Here is an 18,702-nt window from a genome sequence, read left to right as displayed (position 1 = left end):
AAAACAGTATCTCAAAACCAAAGTATTTTTCCATCTCTACTCTCCTTTCCCCTAATTATTTCTTGAATTTTCAATCTGGGTTTCAGTCTGGGTTAATGAGATGACCACCTGTTTACCCACACCAATAGATAAAACCTTAATTAACTCCTCTCACGCTGACTTCATCAATTTGGTAATTTGGTTCTTTGGATTCTTTAATTAGCTTTTACAAAAAAAAAAGTTTCTCAATACTTAATAAACTGCAGTGTACAAAATATGTACTGACAATATGAAAAATTTTTTGATGACAACCTATAATATCCTTATGTTTTATTTAGATAGTGTGGATTTAATGTAGTTTTTGTTCTTTTAAAAGACATTTTGCTTTCAAAGAAGTGAATGGTATATTAAAAACTAAACAAAATTAAATCTACACCTCACTGACTGAACCTTAAATATTTGCAATTATCCGTTTATAGATTACTCACAATGCTAAATATTCCTTCCATGTTGCCAAGATAAAGCAATTGAAAAATACATTAAACCACTTTAAACAAATTTGGAGGAGCAGTGCATTTAGGTGGAAAAAATTTCCTGTTGTTCATTTATTAATGTATTTTTCCATTCAAAGTCAGTGAATATTATATCCTAGGTATTGACTTAATGGAGATTACATCTTAGTCCTATGAGACAAACAAATACACAAATACATGTATACTATATTTGATGGGGATAGTGCAATGGAGGAAAATGAAACAGGGTAAGAGAGAAAGAGTTTTGGAAGAAGTAGTATACGTAGGGTGGTTTAGGAGGCCTTTCTGATCAAGGGATATTTTAAGCAAAAGCTCGAAGAAAATGAGGCAGCCAGCCATCTAGATGACTGAAGGAAAAGTATCCCAATCATGAGGGTAGCAATTGCAAAGGCCTTGAGTGCTTGGCAGGTTTGAAGAAAAGGAAATCAGTCCATGTGGCCAATAAGAGTAAGATACGGGGGAGGGGGATGGAAAATGATGTTGGGAAGATAATGGGTGATGGGGGACTGAAACAGCTGGATCAATCATGAAAGACCCGACAGACCACGGTTAGAGTGTTGCCTTTTTACTGAGTTAGATGGGAAGCTATTGATAATCCAGATACAATTATTTAGGGCATACTAGAGTGAATTATCAGAAAGAAACCAGATCATGAGATATTTGAACACTCTTGGATATGTATTTAGTATTTTAGATGTAAATGTACAAGTATGTTTATTGACTATACCAACTAGAAAAAAAGTCTTTCGACAATACAAATATAGCTTTCTTTACAACAACCAGTATTTCTCTTTTAATCATCATAAGACAGTGTTGAACAAAGGTTTTGATTTAGAATAATCAGCCTATTAAACCCACCAAATATTTCCTTCCTGAAAAAAGCACATAGAGATATAACAAAGATAAAAGCTGAGCAACAGTGAAATAAAAGAGGACACAAACAAATGGAAGAACATACCATACTCATGGATAGGAAGAATCAATATCATGAAAATGGCCATACTGCCCAAGGTAATTTATAGATTCAATGCCATCCCCATCAAGCTACCAATGAGTTTCTTCACAGAATTGGAAAAAATTGCTTTAAAGTTCATATGGAACCAAAAAAGAGCCCGCATTGCCAAGACAATCCTAAGTCAAAAGAACAAAGCTGGAGGCATCACGCTACCTGACTTCAAAATATACTACAAGGCTATAGTAACCAAAACAGCATGGTACTGGTGCCAAAACAGAGATATAGACCAATGGAACAGAACAGAGTCCTCAGAAATAATACCACACATCTACAGCCATCTGATCTTTGACAAACCTGACAAAAACAAGAAATGGGGAAAGGATTCCCTATTTCATAAATGGTGCTGGGAAAATTGGCTAGCCATAAGCAGAAAGCTGAAACTGGATCCTTTCCTTCTCCTTATACGAAAATTAATTCAAGATGGATTAGAAACTTAAATGTTAAACCTAATACCATAAAAACCCTAGAAGAAAACTTAGGTAATACCATTCAGGACATAGGCATGGGCAAGGACTTCATGTCTAAAACACCAAAAGCAATGGCAACAAAAGCCAAAATTGACAAATGGGACCCAATTAAACTAAAGAGCTTCTGCACAGCAAAAGAAACTACCATCAGAGTGAACAGGCAACCTACAGAATGGGAGAAAATTTTTGCAATCTACTCATCTGACAAAGGGCTAATATCCAAAACCTACAAAGACCTCAAACAAATTTACAAGAAAAAAACAAACAACCCCATCACAAAGTGGGCAAAGGATATGAACAGACATTTTCCAAAGAAGACATTCATACAGCCAACAGACACATGAAAAAATGCTCATCATCACTGGCCATCAGAGAAATACAAATCAAAACCACAATGAGATACCATCTCATACCAGTTAGAATGGCAATCATTAAAAAGTCAGGAAGCAACAGGTGCTGGAGAGGATGTGGAGAAATAGGAACACTCCTACAATATTGGTGGGATTGTAAACTAGTTCAACCATTGTGGAAAACAGTATGGCGATTCCTCAAGGATCTAGAACTAGAAGTACCATATGACTCAGCCATCCCATTACTGGGTATATACCCAAAGGATTATAAATCATGTTGCTATAAAGACACATGCACACGTATGTTTATTGCAGCACTATTCACAATAGCAAAGACTTGGAATCAACCCAAATGTCCATCAGTGACAGACTGGATTAAGAAAATGTGGCACATATACACCATGGAATACTATGCAGCCATAAAAAAGGACGAGTTCGTGTCCTTTGTAGGGACATGGATGCAGCTGGAAACCATCGCTCTCAGCAAACGATCGCAAGAACAGAAAACCAAACACCACATGTTCTCACTCATAGGTGGGAACTGAACAATGAGATTACTCGGACATGGGAAGGGGAACATCATACACCGGGGCCTATCATGGGGAGGGGGGAGGGATGGCATTGGGAGTTATAACTGATGTAAATGACGAGTTGATGGGTGCTGACGAGTTGATGGGTGCAGCACACCAACATGGCACAAGTACACATATGTAACAAACCTGCACATTATGCACATGTACCCTAGAACTTAAAGTATAATAAAAAATAAAATAATAAAATAAAATAACAGAAATGTATTCTCTCACCAAAAAAAAAAAAGCTGAGCAAAAATCAGGAATAGTATATTTATGAAAATAAAATTTGAGCAATGTAGTGTATCTGTATATTATCTCCTATTGGACAAGCTCATATAAATTTTATCCACGCAGCTGGCCGTAGTGATCTGCATTGATTGTATAATAAGGCTTCAGCTATCCAGACAGCAAATAAGCTGAATTACTCACAATGTAGCCCCAGAGAATGAGCGAGGAGACTACACACAAATTGTATCATAATGTGGTAATCATACTTTTTAATTAAAAATATAAAATATTTCTCAATATATTTCTCAGTTCAAATGCTGATGGATCCAATTCAAAACCAGGTATTTGGACACTCTACTCTTAAATAATTCTTAAGTTTATTTGTTTCTCATCAACCACTTTTTTACCTATTCTATTTCAATAGTCCCTTCACCCATCCCCGATCCTCTGCACTACAGTAGAATGTACCCAGGCAGTGACATGTAGAAGTTAAGAGAGCAGGCTTTGTTTAAACAGCCCTGTTTTAAAATCCCAACATGCTGTCACTTAATAGATGGATGATGTTGGACACATTCCTTAACTCCTTTATTTATAAAATGTGAATAATGGTAGTATTTCATTCACAGTGTGTTTTTAAAGATTAACTATGATAATGCATATAAGCAAGCATTCAACTCATAACTTGATGATCATGATTGCCAAAACAATTTTTTAAAATATAAATTCAGTCCAGCCTCCTTTGCTTAAAAAAAAAAAAAATCCTTCAATGGCTTTCCATCACCAAGAGACAAATAACAAATCCCATGGCAGGTAGAGTCCCTCGTGATTGAGAGGTATCTTCCCTTTGAGCCCCTTCCATCATTGTTTTCCCTATTAAGCACATGTCAGCCACACTGAATTACTATACTTGTACCCTATCACTTCATACATACGACCTTTGTACATACCTTTCATTTTATTTGGAATGTCCTCTCTCCACTCTGCTTCTTCTACATGGCAAAACTAACATTACAAATTTAACTTAAACATACTTTCTCATTGAGGAGAGTTCCCTGAATTATTGGAACCTCTCTCGGTCTCTCTAGAGGACTCTATGTTTCCCATATCCACATTCTCATTGTCTGGTAGACTGCCAGACATATACTACACTCCTGATTATTGTCTATGGAATGAATTTAGTGAAGTTTTTTTCCTAAAGAGAAATTTATCTTATGAACAGCTGTTAGATCTCAGAACAATTTTAAAGATGTGTTGAGTTTCATTAACACCTCTGCTATCTAAACTGATAGAAATTATAAAACAATAACAACACAGATATGTTTTCTAAAAATGTTGACAAATAATTTGCATATTAGGCATGTTTAAACACTGACTATTGCTCAAGACGAAGTTGACTAAAAATTCTTGAACATTGCTATCGTTTTGATGAGAATCATAAAAATAAAGGATAAATTGATTAAATGCCAGAATAATAGACACAATTAAATGATATAGCTATTCTATTCTTTTTTAAATATTAGTTTTAGCAGCTATTTAGACTTTAAAGAACAAGCTTGCTATACTGTTCTGTAGAAAGCACCAATTTATAGTGCCCAGAGATATTATGAAACTAAAAGTAGCATAGATCTTTTAAAACAGTATTTTTTTCCTCTCTAAAGAGTAGTGAGATTCAGGAGTCACCTGTTTTTTGGGTTTTATACGTTTTTGGGACGTTATAAAATAACTTGAAGAAAATAAATTTCATTTTAACTGTTTTGCTGGTAAATTTTAAAGTTTCCTAAAATGATGCATATCTTGAATAACAGTTCATTAAAATTTTTAATATGCCAGCTAGATCTAGTCACGTTAAAACTTTGGGCATATGATGACTGCGATTTTTAGATCTTTTAACTGTGCAAAGGCCAAATAACAAGGTTCAATAGAAAAATAATATCTAGTGTTTAGGTTATGTAATGCAAAAATATTAAGAATTTTTTGACCACATATAGGATAGGATAGCGGGATTCTTGATCCTCAAAGCATACAAAATCATCCCACTATGAATGTCGCTGCATGGAAAGACAAAACACAAGCTCTTTGTCTCCATGGCCTGCCTGAAAATGAGTTTACCCAGCCAAGGCTGTAGTTATGGAGCAATTAACTTTCCCTTCTTCAGACCACTGGAAGTTTGAGAGGTGGGCTACTCATGTGGGAGTTAACTGGCAGCACTGGCAGCTCCCTTTGCCTTCCTTAAATCTCAGGAAAAGTGAAGCGAGTGGTGTCCTGGCACAGTGAAACTCAATCCCAACCCCATCCCTCAAACTTCCTCTGCACTTGCAATGCACATCACTTTGTGTAAAATCAGGTAATGGAGAACCAGGATTTACTAAAACAGGAATTGCACCTTCTAGTCAATGAGAATGAACGTATCCTATTCAACATATTGAGAAATATCAGAGCTGTATGAAGATGCTTGTTGTTTAACCAGGCAAACAGAAAACTATGGAACTAAGCGTTCTTACAAGTTCTGGTTAATGCCTGTTCCCCATCTGAGATATGCCAATTACGTTGTGCCTATGTTGACACTTCTGTTCTCTATGTGGTTTATATTTGGGTCTTAAATTGAGTTAATTGTAGCCAGGTTAATTATATTAGCAATACATATGTACATACAGACATTATAATGGGAGGAAAAAAACAAGATCTTTGATGTTTGTAAATGATAATATTGACCATAAAGAGGCTGTCTTTATTGAATAGGAAGCCGACCACAACCACCATCTACGTATAAACATCTGCCCAAGTACACAATTTACAGAACAAAATCTATTCATAGTCCTCACGTAAACAAGATTTCTTCCTAAACAATTTTGTCAACATTTCTTGGCACTCACATCTGTCACCAACAAAATTTTCTACATGCTCAAACTGTCTTCTGAGTGTTCCCTTCACCTTCTTTATCTGAGGGAAACCTGGCTCTCCCCTGAAATTCTTTCCCCGGCAGCTCTCTCAGATGGAGCATTTTTTCCTCCCACAATCATCTCGTCTTTAGATCCGACGATCTAAAGATCACCGGGGAAGTTATTACTGATAATTACCATTTCCAAATGCTTATCTTCCTTACTCCCTAAAAAACCTCATTTTTGAAGCTCTTCCTGTCCTATTATAAGATTTGCCACAGTGCATTTCCCTGGGCTATTCCTGTCATTTGTTAAAAGTTTCTTTTAGCAGAGGACTGTCACTCTATCCTATGTGATTGTCATTGTTCTTAGCAATTTCAGTATCTATGTGGACTGTTTTTCCAACATCTTGGCCTCTCAGTTCCTTGACTTCTCTGCTCCAAAGATCTTGCTCTCTATCCCACACTAGCTACCCACTCTCATGCTAATATCCTAATATTGATGCTTCCAATAACTGTATCCCTTCTATTATCTCAGGTGCAATCATCCTACTTTTTGACTAATGGTAATACTTCCTATTTTTCTAGCTCACTATCTCTAGTACTCAAATTCCAATAATTCCTTGGTTATACTGGAATTTTCTACTTTGTCTTTGACCCTAATTCCATTCAAATTTTTACTTTCCTGCTTTAAGCTTATATTCCTTGAACTCTGCGTATAACTTCCTATTATATATCCTCAGTCACCTGCCGCTGTGCTCTTAGACATACTCTCCTCACCAAACTCCAAACTTAGTTGGATCCAACTCTTTGCCTACTCTATGTATAACAATGCCCTAAACATTACTGGAGAAAAGTACTCAACCATGCTGATCTTAATTTATATTCATTTCTTTTATTTATAGTATTTTTATTCCATCTTATTTCTTACTCTCCAATTTTGACATTCTATAATTACTTTTCTTGCTGTTGATGTTTTTTTCATAAAGCCTGTGATGATGTAAATGAGCCCTCATGTTAACCAATATGTCTATATTAATAAAATCATACAGTGTATATTCTTTTTTGGCTGGCTTCCCCTACTTGGCATAATTATTTTTAGATTCACTCATACTGTATCATGTATTAATTGTTTATTCATTTTGTTGGTGAGTAGTATTTCACTGTAACATAATTTGTTCTTCTATTCAGCTGTTGATGGATACTTAGATTGTTTCTAGTTTTTAAATATTTTAAATAAAGCTACAATGCACATTTATCTACAAGTTTTTTGGGGGCTCAGGTGACCCTTCTGCCTTGGCCTCCCAAAGTTCTGGGATTACATGTGTGAGCCATGGCACCCAGCCAGATCACATCTTTTTATCACTAAGTAACTTGAAACCCATGAGTGGTAATTACTCAGTAAGATCACTGGGTAATTATCTGGATATACTGCAGTTTGTTTATCTATTCACTTATTGCAGGATATCTTGCTTCTTTCCAAGTTTTGGCAATTATGAATAAAGCTTCTATAAATACTTATGTGCATATTTTTGTATGAATATAAGTTTTCAACTTATTTGGTTAAATACCTAGAAATGTGATTGCTGGATCCTACAGTAAGACTATATTTAGCTTTGTAAGTAATCACCAAGCCGTCTTCCAAAGTGGCTGTACCATTTTGTATTCCCACCAGCAATGAATGACAGTTTCTCCTGTTCCACATCTTCATCAGCATTTGATGTTAGCAGTGTTTGGATTTTCACCATTATAATATGCATGTAGTAGTGTTGCATCATTGTTTTACTTTGCAATTCTCTAATGACATAATGTTCATCATATCTTCATAGCTTCTTTGCCATTGGTATATCTTCTTTGGCGAGGTGTCTATTCAGACTTTTTTGCCAATTTTTCAACTTATATAGTTTTCTAAAAAAAATTGTTGAATTTTAATAGTTACTTGTGCATTTTGGATACAAATCCTAATTTTTTATTATGAGTTGATGCTTTATCTGTAGGTATACTGTGAGGTCTAGGGGGAACATGTATCATCATTGACTAGAATTGTGCTTGCTTCTGTTCTACTCCGTGGGGCAGAACAGATCCCTGATAAATTCAGTTTCTTAACTAGATGTCATCTAGACATCTCTGTTGTAGTAAATTCAAATTCTATAGCTGAATGAGAAAAGATTGTAACTGCAAGTTTTTGGGAGGAACCTATTTTCCCATCCTTAGCTGGGGCTGAAACTGACAAAGGCCCCAATGTATTAGACAGGGCCCACCAGAGAGACAGAACCCACAACATCAACAGCAACAACAATACATATATATATACATATATATATATATATATATATATATATTTTTTTTTTTTTTTAATATTTTTTAAAAATATTTTTTCCTTTCTTTTTTTTTTGAGACAAAGTCTTGCTCTGTCGCCCAGGCTGGAGTACAGTGATACAATCTCGGCTCACTGCACTCTCTGCCTCCCGTGTTCAAGTGATTCTCCTGCCTCAGTCTCCCAAGTAGCTGGGATTACAGGCACCCACCACCATGCCCGGCTAAATTTTGTATTTTTAGTAGGGATGGGGTTTCACCATGTTGGCCAGGTTGGTCTGGAACTCCTGACCTCAGGTGATCCACCTGCCTTGGTCTCCCAAAGTGCTGGGATTACAGGCATGAGCCACCACGCCTGATCTAAGTCTGATTTCTCTTAAACCTTTGCAGTCCTTACACAGAGTAGGCATTCAATAAAGGTTGTTTGACTTTTAAAAAGTCTAATATTGAATGATGAAATAAACGAATGATGTGGTTGACCCATCATATAGCTAAGCCAAATAGATCCTTAAAATAAAGTTTACTTTTAAGCTGAGAGCTTGCATTCTCACTAGTAATTGAAAATACAGCCTTCAAATACAGCTGGGCATTTCTATTTGGGGAATAGCTTGTGAAGCTCGGGAACAATGTTATATATTAATTCTCTGGGAATGCTTGGTATACAACCACCATACAGGTGTTTCCTGTTGAGACTCCAAGTTCCCATGCAAGAACTTAGAGGACAACTGAGAACAAAACTTAGCCTGCTTAATTATATCTGCCCAGTGTGCTGCATAGAAAAGTCATTGACCAAAAATAACATGTTTAAGTAATGTTCAAGTTGAGATACAGAGCAGCAGCAGTCAGGAAATTCAAAATTAAATCTGATCTCCACCCTTCACTTGCCTCATTGTGCCCAGGCAGCACCAAGGTCAGAAATTAATTGGAGAAACTGCAAAACACATAGCCTGCAATATTTCAGCACAGTAAGGTCAAGGGGAAAATTTAGTTAAAACCTTATTACAGGAGTTTACAGAAACACATTACTGTGAATATGAAATTACAGTCTTGGCTTGATGGATGTGTCACCTACCAGGGTAATTTGTTGGGAATGATTTGAAATGTAAGTGAACATAATTAGGCTTCTGTTTTATGGTAGTCTGGTCATTTGTCTCCAGGTGCACTTGTCTCTGTAGATTTGACACTGCAGATGCCTAGAATATAATGAGGCATGTTTCAGTCACTCAGTTTTAAGTTAGTATTTGGGCAACTGTGGATTACAAGAGGACCTTAGAGTTGACCATAAAGTTGCAGTTAATATTTTCATGCATAATTTTTTTTCTGTAGAATCCTAAGTATAGGATAAAATCTCAAGGGTAATATTACCTTGAAAGCCAGTGGAATACTACAATACTACAGTGAAGCCCTTAGTCAGACTTCCCTAAAATGAAGGAAGCCACACCCACCTGGAATTATAAATGACTACCTGATTATTAAGTATGTGAAGAAAAGTATTCTCTGGATTTTAGACCACCCTTTAGGTATATTAATACTTTTCTTTTAGAAGTCTTTGTAATTCTGGCCAAGTTTATCAATGTCTTCCTATTTATTTGAGACACTGCTGCTTAGTGTTAATTGCAGTATCTTCTTTGAAAACAATATATCTTTTCTTTAAGAAGCTTAAGGAAAAGAGTAAAAGGGAAACAGTTGTAGAAAATCAGAGAGTATCAGAATTTGATTTCTTTCATACAATGTTTAGTCATCTATGATATACTAATTGAAGATTGTTATTTGATTTACACTAAAGATTCCAATTATGCCTACAAAGGTTGAAAGTGAAGATAAATATACCGTTAACTCAGAATAGCTGTTTCCTAAATCATTGTTATTTCTCTTTTCATTATAAAATTTAAACTAGAATAATTTATTTTGAGTTTAAATCACCTTTATTTATTTTTAATTATTCAAAATAAACATTGTCCCAAAAATAGATTTAGGTAACTTTTTTAAAGACATATTAATTGATATTCATATTTGTAATGTGTCTTTCAAAGTGAGATTGAACATTTCTAATACATTGTGCTCCAATTAGCAACTGTTCATGGATGTTGCAACTGCCTATATTACTTGATATGGAAAAGATAAAATTAACCAGAAAAAGTACCATAAATTAAATATTCCTTTAAAAGTCAGATTAAGTAAGAAAATATATTTCATTGCTCTACAATATTTTTTAAAATACAGATAAACCTAAACTTGTTTCAGAATTAAATCTGTTGTTTAATTTCTACATCACATGTATGAATGAGTTTGACTACCGGGGTTGCTGTGTTTATTCTTTTCTCAAGAGATCTGGGAGAAGGGATCATTATGAGGTTGTGCCATGTTGCTAGGCAGACGGGTTCAGCATTCAGATATTCTAGCTGTTCTAGCGACTTTTCAGTTCTCTGACTTTCTCATTAAATTTTTGTCTACTGTCTTCTATACTTCTAAATAGCGGACACACACATAATGATAAATGTGTTATGGGAATGACTAGTTCCCTCTCTACCAGGGAATTACATAAGAACAATTCTGTATTCACCATTTTCAGGCACAAAAGCAGAATAAAAGCCTACCCCAGTGTGACCTGCTGCACAAAATACCTTTTGTTATCAACTTAAGTGCTCTTCTGAATCCTCAAACCACCCATTGACAGATTTTCTTTTTCCCACATACATAATTTATAAGTCATCTAATTAATTTTTCATAAGTTAAACAACTGTTAATATTAGTTCCTGGCCTTCATGAATGGCAAAAATTAATTTTTTCCCTAAATGCATTTGCAGTGCCTTCTTCACTTTCTCCAATGCTATACAGAGCAGAGACTTGAATATTTGGAGCTTTAAGTTGAGGAGTGGTTTTAGAATTCAGTCTCTGGGCAGACAAAGGCTTTCACACTGTGAGCGAGTCTTAGCGGAAGATTGCTGAAGGGAAAATCCTGTACCACATGATATATCACTGACCACTGACCTTTCTCCTCTGTCCTTGTTACACAGAGAACTGAACCCCTTCTCTGTCTCCATTTATGAAGTATTTGACAATGACTGATAGTTTTGTGGTTTTCGTAGTTGCCATTGCATTAAAATGCAGTTGCTGTTACATGGAGTCTCAGAGAGCGACAGAGTAAATCTGAAAGGAGCAAGGAAAAAATAATACAAAACCTTCATGTGTCAGAATACATCAAAACACACCATCTCAAATTATGAGTAACTCTTAAGTTTCTGGTACATAGCAGGAACGAGGAACAAGCATCAACTACAGAAAATAAAACTATTTGAAATACAAACCTGGGATGGTCTCCTGGCTCCTGGGTTGAAGGGGAGAGGTTAGATGTTAGACCACATGGAGAGACTTTGATGGCTTTTCTCTTCTCATTTGGGTCTGAGATAGGACTAAAATCCTCAGTTTGAGATCAGACAAGGGGCTAGTAACCTGATCCCAAGAGTTAAGTAGAAACCCACCCAAAAAGTGGTTAGAAAGTACAAGAAGACCTCAGCTCCTGCCTCTCCTCTCTAAAGTCACTAAATCCAATGGACACCCTAATGTGTCTCCTGAATCTGTTTGCTTCTTTCATACTCACAGCCGCTACTCTAGTTTGGCCACTATAATCTCTTCCCTGGATTCATTCCGTCACTGGTAACCTGACAGCCCATCTCTTCTTTCCCTACTCTCTTACATGAATAAACATCCTGCAGCACAAAACTGTGTCTCTATCCTGCTTAAAACCCTTTATTAGCTTTCCGGTGCTCCTAGGATGAAGACCAAAACCCTCCACGTGACTTATAAGGCTGTGTGTACTAACTCCTGTTCACACCTTGTTCCAGCAGTGAGAAAGTCTACACAAACCTACCTCCAACAGCCCAGGAAGCTGAGACACTGAAGAAAGAGACTAACAAATACAGTTTCTTAGAAATAAATATTTAATAGGGACATATGAACAGAAGCCACGTCTGCATCTCGGTTGACCATGAGACAAGATGTTAGATCTTCTCACTGTTACCTCGTATACTCAGGGTTTATAAACCATAGAGAAGGAATGTGTAGGATAATTGAACTGGACCCCTCAATGAAAGGCAAGAATGCTATGTTAATCTGCCTAAGGGCAGGATGTATGGTCAAGGTTGTTGTGACCTCAGGGCAGAATTTACAGTGACAGTAGATGAAGTAGAAATCTCAGAGGCATTCTCAGAATCAATGTTAATTAGAAGTCAACATGGCAGATTTGCATCCAAGATGGAGTTGCTTTAGTCTTCACGCACTGTAGCCTGGATGTTCCACATTGCCCTCAACCCCTGCTGTACTCTCTCCTAAGAAACCTCCTTCCTTGACTCTGCACCTGGACACCTTTTCATCAGCACCTGGGCTTTAATACAAACATAATTTCTTCAAGGAGATTTCTGACCTCTCAGTCTGGGTTACCTGCTTCTTCCATTACATGCTTCCTTATCATTGTTTGTGCTCTCTGTAGTGCGCTACATCATACTGCATTGTAATTGCTACTTTACTTGTTACTTGCCTGTTCTACCCACTACACCACAAAGAATTTAGTTTTCAAACCATTTGAAAGCAATACCTCCCCTTCCAGAGAAGGCTATAATGAATCAGGACATAAAACTCAAAGGCAAATTAATAGTAAAACATTGTTATTATCAACTTTTATCCATTGACATTCTTATATAAGAAAATATATTTGAATTTATCAGATTATCCCACTTCAATTTTTCTGATTCTTAAACTTCTTTCACAATAATATGTAGTCTTATGAGTTCTCTGAAAAGTTTCTTATATCATTTCATATTTCTGAGTGGCATATGGTAAAGAAGTGGCCTTTAGTAAAGAAAACACAAACTATTTTGTTTTATATTCATTCATTAATAAATATTCATTATAGGGCTTATTTTATAACTTTTGGACCTTTCAACACAATTAAAGAAAATTCTGGACTTTTTCTATTTAAGTGATGCATGCTTATTGATTTTTTAAAAATTAGTTAAGAAGAAAGCATTACTTGTTGACTACACATTTTTGTTGAATTTTTTGGTTATATCACTTTTGTTTGAGGGACAAATATTTATTAAAGAAGATTGAAATTTATGTGTTATGACATCAACAACAGATAAATTATGGAAGCAGAAATTATTTACTAGAGCTAAAATAATTATCTGGTTATGTTTTTTAATGATAAAAGAATACAAGCAATGGTCTACACATTGCAAGTAAAGATCTGCTTCATTTTTCTCAAAATAAAAACCAAAATTGAAAATGACTTTCATTACACTTTCTGTTTGTAACATGAGTTTAAAATACTAGTGACATCTTGATGCCTGATAAGAGGATTTTGATTAGATGCATGAAATTTTCAGATTATAAAGATCATTATAGGCAACTGTTCAGAATGATTATATTTTATACTTTACACACACACACACGCACATCTGTTACTTTAACACAATGAAATTTACTTGACCTTTGTTATAGTCCAATGTATGTGTTCCTAGTCAGCCTGCCATCTTCCATGTGGTTATTTGGGGACTCAGACTAGAGCCTAAGAATCCGCTGCCTATGGCGAGCAGATGAAGAGAAGAAACCAGACAACGTACATTGTCTATAAGTGAGAACAAGTTACACAGCCACACTTGACCGTAAGGGGTGCTGGGAAATGCAGTCCTGGCCTAGGTAGCTGCCTCTCAGTGACAGGTTTGAAAGAAGACACACAAATATTTGGTAGACAGTTGCCATGTCTACTGCAAAGAGAGAAAGAGAGAAAAAGAGAAAGAGAGACAGAGAGAGAGGGAGAAAGACCATAAGCATGTATATATTTTTGATGTATAGTTAAAGGATGTGACTTTACTAGTAACAAGTTTGTGTCACTTCTTGATGATCTGATAGTACACCACAAATAATTTAGTTTTCAAAAAATCCTCCAGAAAATGATGTTGAAAGTACTTAATGTAAACTCCCCATACAAATGTGTCACACACGAAATTCTAACTTGAATTTAGGAGGAGGACACCAATATCTCATAATTGCATGATACTGTATTTATTTTGCGTTTATTGGAGATTTGGGATACTTTTTTATAAGAATGAATTTGAGCAAATATTAGATATTCATTATACAACATTCCAGCTTAAGTCGTCAAAGACTCTATATTGATACAGACAACAAATTTATGTGCTCTATGTCAGTTAGTTGTGTAGCTTCCAGGTGTGTGCTGTCTTATTACAGGGAAGAGAAGCAGTAGGAACTAGGGCTGAAGATGCTTGTTTTCACGCAGAAGAAAAGATCTGGTTTAACTCTCCAGACAGGACCCAGTTCCACCTCCTCTCTTTACATGAATGAATAACTGAAAGCCGGGGTTTTGCAGAGTTATCTTTGTATACCTCCGGTCACAGTGCCTGGGAAGTCATGGGCACATTAGTTTTCTAACAATGAGTTACAACTTACCACAACTTATTGGCTCACACCACTACCCATTCATTATCTCATAGTTCTGTAGGTCAGAAGGAGGGAGAGATTCAACTGGGTTCTCTGCTTAGAGACTCACATGACCAAAATTAAGGTATCAGGCAAGCTGTCCTGTTATCTGGAAGCTCTGGAGAACAATACACCTCCAAACTCATTCAGGGTGTGGGCCAAATTCAGTCCCTTGTGCTTGTAGGACTAACATCCCCATTTCCTTGCTGGCCTGTTTTCTTTGCCATGTGGCTCCCTCCATCTTCAAGCCAGCAGTAGTGCATCAAATCCGCACATTTGGAATCTCTCTGACTTCCTCCTCTGCCACCAGGAGAAAACTCTCTGCTTTTAAAGAACCCATGTGATTAGGTTAGGCACACCCAGTACTCTCTATTTTAATGTCAACAGATCAGTAACCTTATATCTGCAAAACACCTTTTGCCACATAGCATAACTTAATCAAAGGAGTAACACCACGTAACAAGGGGCATGGGAGTCATGATAGAATTCCACTTAGCACAGTAGAGGTAGGGTTTGTAACTCCTCCCACTGTAGTGCTTTGTAGTGGATATCACCTTGTGGACAAGGAAGAAATTCTTCCTGATGTCCAAGGTACAGGGGTATGCCTTATGTAGATTTGCACTACTTGTCCCAAAGCAAGCATAATATTTCTCCTCTGCATCATACAGGGAACCTCCTACTCTCGGATTTATACTGTTGTACCTGGAGAAGCTTCCTGAGACAAGTTGACCTTTCTGTTCAATTCCTAGCACGTTTCTACTTAGGGATCAATTAGTCAAAATTCCTTATAAGTCTTCAAAACTTCTTTTCTTCTCTGCCTAAACACCTCCTTCTAGGTAATCTCAACCTGACCCCCAGTTTTAAATACAAGTATATACTGTGACTATACTATATAGTTCTGATTCCTTTTCTGAAATCTATTCTACCTTCTTGAGATGTCCACCTGGATATTTATAAGATATATAATCCTTCACTCTTATTTTCCACATACCCTAAAACTGCTCTGAGCCTTCTCCAAACCAGTAATTGGCAATACCATCAACCTAACTTTTTAAGCCAAAAGCATGAGTCATTCTCAATTTCTCTCTTTCTCTCCCTCTCATCAGAATTCCATCAGCAAGTCTTATCTATGCTATGTCGAAAATATGTTTCAAAGCCATCTATTTCTAAATAATTGAATTACATTATCACTATTTTGCAACTGCTAATTTAGAGATCTGAGTGATGATTATCAACAATTGTTAACATCCAGGAAAGAGACACTCAGATATTGTGTGCCTCCTGATGGAAGGACATTTGGCAAAGAAAAGAAAAAAAAAATTAAACCTGAATCCAATTAAACTTTTAGCTCTAACTTCTTACAGAAAACACAGGGGTTAGAGGAACACATAAAATAACACCCTTATGATGCAATTAGGTAAGTCCAAATTGACAAACACTCTTAATGAAGCCATACAAATTCTTTAATGAATAAGTTACAAGGAAAAGAAAATAACAAGAGAGACATAAATGTGACATCAACTAAATGCAATATATGAACATAAGAACCTTGACTCAAATAAATCATTAAAAAGTCATAAGACAAAGAAATTTGAACACTGACAGGATATTTGATAACACTAGGGTAGCGGGGAATAGAGAATGAAGAGAGGATAGAACAATTCATAAGTTACTAGCATAAATAAAAGATAAATATTTAAGGTGAGGGGAATTCCAATTACCGTGATTTGACCTTTACACATTATATGAATGTATTAAAATATCACATTTACCCTTAAAATATGTACATCTATTATGTATCAATAAAAAATACATACATACATACATAAAATTAGACATATTAGCAGTAAAGTTGTACTTGATAAAAGTTGTTACCGATGAAAATCTAACAGAAGAACTGAAAAAAAGGTAAGGATTATTGTCCATCTTTAGGCATAAATTAGTATAGTATTCAAAATATAAATCCTTGTCTATTAAACATTTACATTGTAATATTTATGGGTGAAATGATATAACATTTTATATTTGCTGCAAAATAATCTGGAAAATTTGGTGAGCTATAAAAGAAACACAACTGGCAACAAGTTGATAATGGTCAAATGTGAGTGATGGGTGTGTCAGAGTTTATTTTACGATTTTTTTCTAAATTTGTATACATTTGACATTTTCCTTAATAAAAAGGCCTTTAAGACCATCACTTCTTGCCAGCTCCACTATTGCCACCTCATCAGTGCCACCATCCTTTCTTGCCTGTGAGGCATATGGGAGTGCCTACCTGGATACTCCCTTTATCCATGGTAGCCTCCTTTAATCCAGCCTCTTCATAGTCAGAGTGATCATTTAAAACTCAAATCAGCCAGGTGTGGTGGCTAATGCCTACAATCCCAGCATTTTGGGAGGCCGAGGTGGGTGTATCACCTGACACCAGGATTTCAAGACCAGACTGGCCAACATGGTGAAACCCTGTCTCTACTAAGAATACAAAAATTAGCCGGGTATGGTGGCACACGCCTGTAATCCCAGCTATCTGGGAGACTAAGGCAGGAGAATCGCTCGAACTCAGGAGGTGGAGGTTGCAGTGAGCCAAGATTGCACCACTGCACTCCAGCCTGGACAACAAGAGAGAAACTCTGTCAAAAACAACAACAGCAATCATATCCCATCTTCTTCACCTTGTCTCCTTCAATGACCTTCCCCAAACTTCTCATTCAACTGAAATAAAATCTAAACCCCAGACCCACAAGGTCCTTTGTAATCTGGACCCTGAACGTCTCTTCAAACTCATCCTACATGTCTCTTCCTGATCCTCTGGTCACCCGGAGGTTCTTTCTGTCTCTCAAACATGCAAGCTATTTCCTTCTCAGGGCCTTTGTCCCGGCAATTCCCTCTACCTGAAAGACTCTTCCCTGAGCCCTCTGAGGGGCCTGCTTCTTCCTGTTCTGGTTTCAGGGAGGCCTTTCCTGGTACCGCCAAGCAAAAGGAGCCATTCTGTCATTGTCCATCGCACAAGTCTGTTTCTTTGCTATTATTTTATCACTGATATTTAGGTAGCCAGTTTGCTCATCTATTTTTACCCACTAAAATATAAGCCTTATTTGCACCAAAAAGAGGACCTTTTTCTATGATATCCCCTGTACCTAGAGCTGCCACTCAGCAAATACTATTTGAATAAATCAATGAATTAATTTATGCAAGATCTAAGTTTCTGTTTCAGTTCTACATTTGTATGAGTCTTGTTTTAGTTAGCATGTGACCAGGAAGACTATACAGAAGAGTTTAGCTTTCATCTTGTAGGCCTGTGACTTTGGGAATTAGCTTCTCCACACTTCTGCCTATTTCTCTGTAAAAGGAGGCTTCTGCTAGGTTATGAACATTAAATAAAATTTTATCCTTCATCTATCTATATTCCAAGTACCCCTTTCTATTGTCACTAGTACTTAACACATTTTAAACTACATGTGAATTTATATTTGTTTAAGTTATATACATTATATAATTAATATCTAACTCATCCTTGCTGTGAGAGCAAGGACCATATTTGTTTTCACTTGCAGTTGTATCCTAGTAAGTATCATAGTAATTGGCACATTCTAAGCTCAGTACTCATATATAGAATAAGGGAATAAGTGAGTAAGTGGATACCTATACTATGCCCAATATATAACAATTCCTCAATAAAGGGTACTTTTGTTATAATGGAAATGGTGGCAGTTCTCTTACCATTAACCCAAAGGATCTGGTGACTGAGGCCATACAACTAGATCTCTGAAATGATCATGTATCTCAAATGCCCCCGTTGCAGGCAAAGAATTAGATGATAGGTTTCCCACACACCCACTGTAATCTCTGATGCCAACACTCCT

General features: G+C 36.3%; 2 protein-coding genes and 1 long non-coding RNA gene across 4 annotated transcripts in view; 2 read left to right on the top strand and 1 right to left on the bottom strand.

Moving 5' to 3' along the window:
- The window catches only part of MYCBP2 (MYC binding protein 2), a 1,055,480-nt gene that overhangs the window by 60,168 nt on the left and 976,610 nt on the right, over nucleotides 1-18,702 (top strand). The gene's annotated exons all lie outside the window — the stretch shown is intronic.
- EDNRB (endothelin receptor type B) overlaps nucleotides 1-18,702 on the top strand; it is a 922,930-nt gene that overhangs the window by 782,883 nt on the left and 121,345 nt on the right. The window lies entirely within an intron of this gene.
- The window catches only part of LOC126940519 (uncharacterized), a 43,017-nt gene that overhangs the window by 13,569 nt on the left and 10,746 nt on the right, over nucleotides 1-18,702 (bottom strand). Inside the window, exons 3-5 of one of the 2 annotated variants that reach the window (XR_007720779.1) lie at nucleotides 11,333-11,491; nucleotides 9,414-9,534; nucleotides 4,095-4,149 (exon numbers count right to left, since the gene is read on the bottom strand). This is a non-coding gene — a long non-coding RNA (uncharacterized LOC126940519). Of the gene's footprint in view, nucleotides 1-4,094; nucleotides 4,150-7,499; nucleotides 7,934-9,413; nucleotides 9,535-11,332; nucleotides 11,492-18,702 lie in introns of those variants that run through there. The other variant, XR_007720778.1, reaches the window with a different exon arrangement.

This window comes from Macaca thibetana, chromosome 17 (assembly GCF_024542745.1).
Source record: "Macaca thibetana thibetana isolate TM-01 chromosome 17, ASM2454274v1, whole genome shotgun sequence".
Classification (NCBI taxonomy): Eukaryota; Metazoa; Chordata; class Mammalia; order Primates; family Cercopithecidae; genus Macaca; species Macaca thibetana.
Note: the sequence above shows the minus strand (reverse complement) of the source record. Positions and strands in the feature narration are given on the sequence as shown.